This window comes from Amblyomma maculatum, unplaced genomic scaffold (assembly GCF_055883805.1).
Source record: "Amblyomma maculatum isolate TAMU_Amacu unplaced genomic scaffold, ASM5588380v1 scaffold_13, whole genome shotgun sequence".
Classification (NCBI taxonomy): Eukaryota; Metazoa; Arthropoda; class Arachnida; order Ixodida; family Ixodidae; genus Amblyomma; species Amblyomma maculatum.
In genome coordinates, this window is record NW_028146738.1 from 3,245,974 (window position 1) to 3,255,896 (window position 9,923).

A 9,923-nucleotide genomic window follows, 5' to 3' on the forward strand; every position below is an offset into this window, starting at 1 on the left:
AAATTCTAATGTTGCAGCTCAGCTACTTTGGTCATCTGATGAGAGGAGAGGAATCGCTGGAGAAAGATTTGATTTTGGGAAAGGTTGAGGGTCACCGGAAAAGGGGTAGGCAGTGAACGCGATGGTTAGATGGCATCTTCGAGGCGCTGCAGATGAAGTTATGTCATGTTAGGAAGATAGAGGGAGACCGGAAAGCGTGGCGTGATATGGTCCATAGGGTCACTAAGAGTCGGACAAGACAGAACGACTGAACTGCACTGATAACAAGAGCCTTGATGCTGTGTAAAAGCAGAAAGCTCTTTAAAAAAATAACAGCGCGAACAATGGGGATGAAGGCTAGAGAAACACAGCACAAGTATCCCCGTTGTTCGCTCTATTACTTTTTTTTAAAAATATATCACTAACTCGCCCGCCTATCTATTGTGCAGAGCATGAGCAGCAGAAATATTCTTTTTAAAAGTGTCCTTATCTCCGTTCTCAGCCATGTCTGGACACTGCAAACTAATATGCATTTAACATGGTCGCAGATATTAAATATATTTGCCAGTGCTTGGCAGAACAATGGCAGTGAAAGCTGGATCAGTTTGGAAATTGAACACCGGTACAAGAACTGTTATAATGCGTGCATCATTGTAACAGCACCACATGGCATGCAACTGAATAGCTCGTGTACTGTACATAGTGGATTACAAGTAAGCCTATATACTGTATATGAAAAGCCCTAAAAACATGACAGCTCACACAAAGTCAGGCCAAACTCTCCTCCTCTCTTATTTACTCTTAGCATGCCTTGAACAATGTCATCATCCTCATCATCAGTCGGAATATACCAAGTGCAGGGACACTTGGTATATACCACAGCAGCGGAAATGGAATGTTATGCGTTAGCATGATTGTCACATAGAAGGTCAACTAGCGGGAATGGGAGCTTGTAATAACTGTCTTGTACAACCTATGATAATGTCCTCATTAAGCTAACCAGCAAACAAAATGCAGAATAACTAAAGATCTCTCCTGTGCTCTTTCGCATCAATTACAGTGACTGAGGTAATGATTCCTCCCACATTTCCGGAAGTAGAATTGCACCTAAAATGATTGAGGAAACCGAGCACATCACATCAACAATTACGAGCCATTACAATTACAAGCCGACACATCTTATAGCATTTGATTTTACTGGTGTGCAAAAAAAAACACTGAAAGAACAATGTCTACCTGTTCTAAATGCAAAATCGCTTCTCCTGTAGAGCCTTGCATGGGTGTTTCTTATATGAACTGAAGCTAAAAGCAATTTTCAAAGATAAGAACTGCAGGCATACAGAGGAAAGAACCTTAAATCTCCTCACCTGTAAAAGAGCTCTATGCACGTTACACTGCGCTAGAAAAACAGCTACTTTTTAAATTTAGGCACACCTCAACAGAAAGGTTCTTCAGAAGATCACTCTTAGGCAAGTCTGCGTTCACATCTCCACTGTATGGATTTTGAAAACAAAGAAACAGATAAGGTGTTTAGCTCCAGTCCTCATGACTTCAATACGTTTCTTGAGATGCCCGTATGTGGCATTCGTATATACAGCGAGGTTGACTTCAGACATGGTAGTTGTGGAAAAGAACACACACAAGACTGGGTACAGGATGAGTGCGAGCACGACAAATTTTCCCTCCCTGTCGGCATTCATCAGATGTAGGTCTTACTTCCTGAAGAAATGAACCACAGCTACCATTCGTGTTGCATCCTTGCCAAAGAAGGCTTGACAACAGGTCTCGACAGAGCATCTATGCCTTAATGGCCCCTCTGCTGGTTTTCGATATCTATTTTTGTAGCCACTCTTTGATTCACCTCCTTGACTCAAGAAGTCAGATACGTGAAAAAATATAAAAATTTCCAAGTTTATGCTTCAGAATTACTGCTCCTGTAATTTATTTGTGTCAGGTGTCCTTGACACAGTTGTTATGCATGCAGTGAGATGGGATACAAAGGCTCACGTTCAGACAATACTTTTTTTTTTCTTGCAATGCAACGCAAAGCTAGCTTGAACAGTTTTGCGCATGTAATAACGTTTTTCAGTCACTGGGACTCGTCGCAACGTTTCGACGAAGTGGATCACTTGAAAGACGCGGGCGAGCTGCACATACACGAAGAAAAATTTGGAACATTCAACGGATTACACTCTTAACCCCAAAACTTGTCATCATTCCAAAGTGGCACGTGCCTCCAAGAAAGAACAAATGCCTGCCAGTTTATGCAATGGAATTAGACCTAATTAAGCTAACCACCACTGCAGTTTGACAGAACAGCAGACGACAGTCATGAAGATGCACGCGATCAGGCCACACAAGTCTGATCATGCATTCAGCAAATCGTCGAAGTGTCCAGAACAGCATCATGTTGTAGAAAGATATTCATGGCTGAAAACCATACCACATGAATGAACATAGCCATCAACAGTAAAGCGACCTGTGCTGCATAAGCGAACTGGGCCGAGTGCTTCGACCGACTATCGGTAGCCACGAGACGTACCCGACATAGCGCCAGCATGCGAACGCGATGGTGTGCGGGAATGTAGGTAGTCATCACGAAAAAAAAACAACGCTAGACCGTATGCAGCAAGACAACTTACGTAACAATGAATTCATTACAGCACACAGCTTGCGGGAAGCAACAAACTCATTACGTGCACAACTGCCGTCATTTTCGTTGTGACACGTAAATGGAATGCGCAAACGTGCACACGTAGCGCAGCACCTTTCGCGCGCAAGGTGCACGCGCAACACGCTGTGGAATGGCTGAGGTAACCGTCCTTGGAACAATTCGTATGACGTAATGATCACGGCAACAAAACGACAAGCAAGAAAACAGTCACCAGCACTGCAAGACGCAAGAAATTTGCTGTAAACGCTGGTTTTGGTTTTGAAGGCAGCCGTAAAATGTTCTCTTCGTTAAACCGTTTTTCGCGGCATTGCAAACAAGGCTGCTGGGATATAATGCAGGATGAACATGCAATTTCGAGAAATGCACGAAACTTTTTGAGGCGCAGTTGTTTCAGCCTTTCGTGACACGACTATGTGTGCAACGGAATACTGCTGCGACACTGGCACCTCATTTAATTCATATGTGCGATCCAAATTTTGGATCAGCTGCAGTGCATTGTTCCGGAGAGTTCTCTAGAGAACACGGAAGCGTTTACCGCAAATAATGTCATTTAAGGACAGTGACTGGAAATGACTGTGCTCTGTATTAATTGTAGCGCTGCTTGATAGTAGCACTGAAGTAAATATGTATGGCGCAAAAAACATTACTGCTATAACAATTCATTTATTTCACCATATATATGATAGGAGCTCCTGAGTAAAAATCTTGTATGGAACTCAAAATGGTGCATTGTAGATAATGACTGCATGTGTTGTGTGCATGTTAAGTGGACTAAATGATCGCTGTTAACTGGGGCACTCATGTTGGTTAGAAGTTTACGAAAAAAATTCATCTACGGAAGCCCTCCAATGAATGCAGTTATTCATCCTAAATTAGTGTGCCTTGCTCAGAACAGCTGTTACAGTTCATGGAATGGTAATGGTGTCGGTGACAAGACTGATCAGCCTGCTCAAGAAAATGGTGTGACACCAATGACAACAGTGACTCATTCTATTTTAGTGCTTTCAGGCATTGTACATTCCCCATTGTTCTGAACCCCAAGGCATGCTGCTAAGCTTGTTGCGTAGGGCACTCAGCTACTATAGGGCAGGGAATCTGGGTTTGATCCTGGCCAAATGCAGTGCGAACCTGTATGTATGATATCGGTGCACATGAAAGAACCTCAGTTGGTTAAAATTATTCGGAGCCCTTCACTGCGGCATGTCCCTCATAGCTTGGGTTGCTAAGGGCAATAACTAAGCCCCATAATCGGGCCAACTCGTTGCCAGCTTTATGGGTATCTCACCGGAAGATCTACTGTGCACACCTTCAGTAGGGACATTACTAGTACTATACTATACTATACCCAGTACTATACTAGTACTATACACATACAGCAGAGCCTAACTTATAAATTTTGAAAAAAATACTCATGAAAGGCCCCTATCAGAAAACAAATCAGTAAAGCTTATGTACCGTCTTTGCCAAAAGTAACCAGGCTGCTCCGAAAGCTGGCGGAGCAAGCACGCGGCCGTGTGGCGGCATTGCGCTCGCTGTGGCTTATCGGTGCTCGTCAGCTCCGAGGGTACAATAGCTGACGTAACTTCGCACCCTCACTCTCGCCCGTTGGATGATAAAAACTAGGCGCGTATGATGTGTGGGCTGCGGTTTTACGTGTGCGAAGCCTGGTTGTGCCCAGCGAGGGCGCTCAGTATAGCGACGGGGCTATTCGCTCTTCTTGGCAACTGCGGGAAACAGAAAAACAGGTGATAGTAGACACGGTGAGCTCTTGTTCGTTTCTAGGACGAATATGTGCTAGGTTTGCCAGACAGTGTCGCCCTGAAATAAGGGTTCCGCGAGCGGGAAAGCAATCATGTGCATATAATGGGTAAGCGCGAGGAAGGTTTTATTTTAGTTTACTTAAACCAAAACTTACCTACAAGCAAGTGCAAAAATTTGTTACAATCAATCATTGCACATATTTTAAACAGTCACCCCGAGAGCTAACACAATTTCGCAAGCCTAAAAGAGAGATAAGGTGGCTTGAAAGGGTTCACAAGCTTTTCCTAGTTACGACCTGTAATGTGGCACTACGCAAGGCACCTTGAAGAAAGCATATTGAAATTTCGAGGTGCGATGTACAGGCGCATGGAACACACAGGAAAGCGCAATTCTGCTGGTGCGTTTCAGCAGCGGATTACAGAACACAAGCACGTATAATTATACAGCGAGAAACGGGACATATTATCTGCTTCAGGGCAGTTGCCATGAAGAGCGAATAGCCCCGTCGCTATACTGAGCGCCCTCGCTGGGCTCTACCAAGCTTCGCACACGTGAAACCGCAGCCGACACATCATACGCGCCTAGTTTTTATCATCCAACGGATGAGAGTGAGGGTGCGAAGTTACGTCAGCTATTGTACCCTCGGAGCTGACAAGCACCGATAAGCCACAGCGAGCGCAACGCCGCCACACGGCCGCGCGCTTGCTCCGCCAGCCTTCGGAGCAGCCTGGTTACTTTTGGCAAAGACGGTACTGTGGAAATCCTACTATACATCATCATTTTGCTAGCATGTTAGCACTCATGGGACAAGAATGCGCAGCTGGTAGTTCCAAGTTGTCGAATATTATATAACGTTGGTATTGTTGCTGTAAAATTTGATCAGGCAGGAAGGCAAGTGCAGCTATACATTGTGCCTCATCACATTTTTATATCAGGTGCTTTTTTGTTACATGGTGTACAGCTCCAGCAGTGCAGGCCAGAGCAGGTGGAACCACACTGATCGAGTGTTTTATTCAGTCAGGTTTCACCGAAGGGGACATTTTGGAAAAGGGTGCAAGTTAGAGAATTTGTGGGCCCTGCTCTGCCACACTATCCATGTGTGTGGCTGCTCAAGTTAGTGATGAAGCACACTGAACCAAGAGTGCAGGACAAATCGCAAAGGTAGGAAGACAGCTATCGACAAAGTGCATGTTTCTGGAGCATGATTAAATGCATATGAAATGAGCAAACACAAAAATAAAACAAAATCAAGACCAAGAGTGCAACAGAGACCTGTCTTTTATGTATCAAGCTGGGCAATGTTCAGGTAAAAGAAAGGAATTGAAGGTTTGGTAATGCAAGATGCCCTTTGCATTGCCCTCAACAGCGACCTGTTTCAAAAATGTGATGTACGCTGAGGTACTACTTCAATTCATGGACATGAAAAATTTCCCCGGTATGCATTATTACATATGAAGACTGAGGTGGTATCATGCATTAACAAATGTTTGGTTTCTTTGTTGTGCCACGAGATTGATTATCTTTATTCATGATTGGCAATTGTCCGTGTTTTACTCTCGGTAGTCATCAGTTTTTTTTTTTTTGTGAATTTCCTCTTTGCTATGCATTTAGTGTGGTCACATAGTAAATGGCTTTGGTTAGTATCATTTGGCACCAGGCGCATTGCTTAAGATGCTTTGGCTAAGCGAGTGACTTTGTTTAGCCTTCCTTACTTGCCTAACTTTGACCGGCTGACAAGCAGGAGAATGTGCAGAACTGTTGACATGTCAGGATTGGCTGCGTGTTATTCTCTCGACTTGTTTTATTTTCGTCTGTGTTGTGTGCCCATTGCAACGGTAGTCTTTAGCATGAGCAGGATTTCCGATGCAGTATTGCTGATGTTCACAGTGCTTAGCCAGAATTGAAAGCATACAGGAAAGTGAAGGAAGAAAGCTGTCCATCAGCAGTGTGGTAGATGCATCTCATGTCCTTATCGACAATCTGATACTCTTCATCAAGGGCTTGAAAAAAAGTCTTATGGAAGTCTTGAAAGCTGCAATATTATTGTAAAGTGGTGTGAAATTGTAAAAGGCTTAAATGTAAAAAAAGGCTCACTGGCCCTTTATGATGAGATGCCCTGGCATATCCAGTTTTGCATATCTTCTGTTGGTGTGCAGTACTAGACTTCATTTCATTAAATACCCTAAAAGAGATAGTAAAATTATGGGACATTAAACCATACAAACCCAATAGTAAAATTAAAAAATACATACCCATAGTTTCAGGAAAGCTTTTACATCTGCGACGAAGTGATGTGAGCAAGTGATTAGAGCAACATTGTCTGGAACGCCATTCCGGACTGCATACAGATATTGCACAATGTTGGTGAGGAGCATGTCTGGAACCTTACTTTCCTAAGGTTGTTTGGCTTTTGCTGTTTGCTTACAATATAAACAAGATGGAGATAGCACCCAAATATATCTAGACTTCCAGATTTGTTATAAGGTGGAAGGTGGAACAAGTCCTCCCGACTTGTTGCTGTCGGCTGAAGAAATTTAGTCATAGGGCACTTGCCCTCCAGTGCCAGCTCATGGTAGGTGCTAACACTGAGCTGTTAAGGAAAAAGCTGCCAAAGGCTCAACAGCTTGATACTTGCAGAACACGCCTCGGTAGCCTGCCCAGTAGCTGCATGCTTAGAGGTCAGCTGGTACCAGGTAGCTTACATTACTGGTGGATTTGGGCATATGGTACGCTGTAACTTCATTCTGAAGCATGCTTTATTTAGAGATTTCAGGCACGCAATGGAGCAGATGCTCGAGACCTTACTTTATGGGATAATTCTCTATGTCGTACATATGTCTCGATCAGCAGTTGATCTTGAAAATACGTGCTACTAGTTATGTGTCACAAATTCAACCAGTTGTACGCGTATGAAACATTAGGCTTATATCTTTCAATGTTCTGACTGTTGCCTTGCAATAATTGATGATGAATCCTGTATGGTACATAGCATGGAGTCATTATCAATTATTACATTATTAGTACGTATCTATACTAATAATGTTTTGAATGACGGCGCCTCAACCTTGCGAACATAGCCTGAATTGGTGTGTCTCTAGGAATCTCTTGTATCTCTAGCTCTAGGAAGGGCTAGAGCACAGGACCTCCTTTGCTTGTTCTATTTGCTCTATTTAATTTGCATACAGTATAGGCATATAACGTAAATGGCATATTTGTGAGGGCATTATGATAATCATGGATAATTAGACAACTTATCTGATTATCCACACCTGAGAATGGACTTTTTTTCCAACAAATTTAAATCCTTAGAATCACAAACGACTGGTTAAAAATACACTATTTTTGCTAAGCGTCTTTCACAGGTGTCACACATCTCACACATGTATTGCAGTTTGACTGCTTGCTAATCATTCAACCAAAAACAGTGGAATAAGCCTTGCATATAAGTTATGATTTCGCTGCACACATACCGAATTATGTTTCAGTAAATTGAGAGCATGCCATTTCCTTTGTCATTTTGTGAACTGCAAATTTCTCGTCTCTGTTCGCTGTGGCAGTTTCTGGCCGTGAATCTATGCGGTGAATCTAGATGAGGCTGTATTATCGGCTTCATGGTAGCAAGGCTCTTCCATGTGGTGTATTATAGCTGAAATTGACAAAAAGATAACACATAGCTTTTGGCAAGAATTTTCGTCATGAGCGCACGGAGGCTCGGCAGCAGTAGCAGGCGGATAGATGGATGGATTATAGGAGCGTCCCCTTTGAAACCGGGTGGTAGCAGTAGCTGTCATGCTCATTTTTCTCCCTATATCTTAATTATTGATTTAGATTGGTTAACTAAACCATCATTCTATTTATTAAATTTTTGTTTCTACATTACTAATATTACGTCACTTCTCTGCTTTTAAGCCACCAATCTTCCAGATTCACCCGGCCACTGATATCTAAACCCCAGAGCTTCAGGAACAGTAACTGCACCTGAATCAACTTCCGGATGGATATCATTACATTCGAGTATATTATGGTCAATTGTTTCACTGGAGTTACCACATACAGCACATGCGTCATCTTCATTGTTAAATTTCTTTTTGTAGCTGCGTGTTCTAAGGCACCCAGATCTAGCTTCAAAAAGTAGGCACTGCCTCTTGAGTTATCAAAGAAAGCTTCCTTCCTGATCTGCATTTTCCACTGTCGGTATAATTCCACGCTGTTTCTTTTCCATCGAATTTATCTAATTTTTACTTCTTTGTTTTTCACTTGTTGCTTAATGCTCTTTATTTCTCAGTCCTTGTGACTAGCATACTTACTAGTTATAATGTGAAATCACCTAATGAAGCACTCAACATTTACACTGTTCCAGTATTAATGTTTTGAATGTGTGGCTTCATGCTTTCTTTTTTTTTCATCTTTCTGCAGGTCATTCCCTCAGACATGTGTCAGCAGATGGTCATCTTGGTTTCCCGTGCCTGTTTGAGAGTACCGGTTGGGTTCAGTGACTGTGGAGTCCCTTTCCACAGGCAATTGTAGCGAGCCCAAGTGCAGTAAATAACATATTTTAATGCAGTAGCATCAAAGGCCCTGTTATACAGAAAATCTGGTAATGGCATTGTTAGTTAAAAATCACGGGCATGGCTCTGGCTGGTGGACAACTGTCCAGTGGACAACTGCCAAGCCCATGGTTATATTCAGAAAAGCAAGTAAAGGGCAATCTGATTTAGTGTTGTTTCAAGCACGCTGGGTTTTCTAAGCGAGAAGATGCTGGTTCGCCCAATGAAGAGAGTGACGATTGCAATGACTTGTCTAATACAGATAGTATATTAGACAATGAAAGGGAAGCACTCTGTGTGCGGATGAACGACATCGCTGAAGACGACGGTAGCTGCAATTTCATGGACTACCTGAATGCAGAATGTGATGTGCAAATGTCGTATGCAGACTTCGAAAGAGATCACTGACAGAGGACATTCCGACGACGATGATCCTGATGCTGAACCTGCCCGTGCACAGGTTTTAGCTGCGGTCGTAGAGTCGCTAAACGTCGTGCGCAGTTTTGTGGAGTGTAGTGGTGGTAACAGTGATATGCTGTGCAATTTGTCAACTGGAGGACATGACACGGTGCCGCAAACTACGGTGCCAAGCAGTCGCACATCGATGACTACCTCAAGTGAACATCTAAATAAAGGGGCTGTATTGATGAACCAAGGTATCGTGCAATTGTTTTTCATTTTTCGTCCATTTTTGATAATTCGACACCCCGGTTAATTCTAATGTTTTTCGCGGTCCCAAGGACTTCGAATTAACAAGGTTTTAGTGTACATTAGGACGTGTTTGTATGGCTAAAAATGGATTCAGTCTTGTGCTGATGGTCGACAGGAAAAGAGCGATAGTTGGGTGCAGTTATAAGATTTATGTGCTGTGACTGGGGATAATAAAGTGTATGAAAAAGTTAGCTGTGGTTTAGCTTGTGGTTAAACCTGGAGTTACATGAGAGTAATCTGCATGGCAATGC

General features: G+C 42.9%; 1 protein-coding gene across 1 annotated transcript in view; it reads right to left on the bottom strand.

Moving 5' to 3' along the window:
* LOC146172108 (uncharacterized) overlaps nt 1–8,090 on the bottom strand; it is a 111,781-nt gene extending 103,691 nt beyond the window's left edge. Inside the window, exon 1 of the mRNA XM_084586014.1 lies at nt 7,885–8,090. The gene's annotated coding sequence lies outside the window, so the exon portion shown is untranslated. The remainder of the gene's footprint in view (nt 1–7,884) is intronic.
* Nucleotides 8,091–9,923: the final 1,833 nt, after the last annotated feature.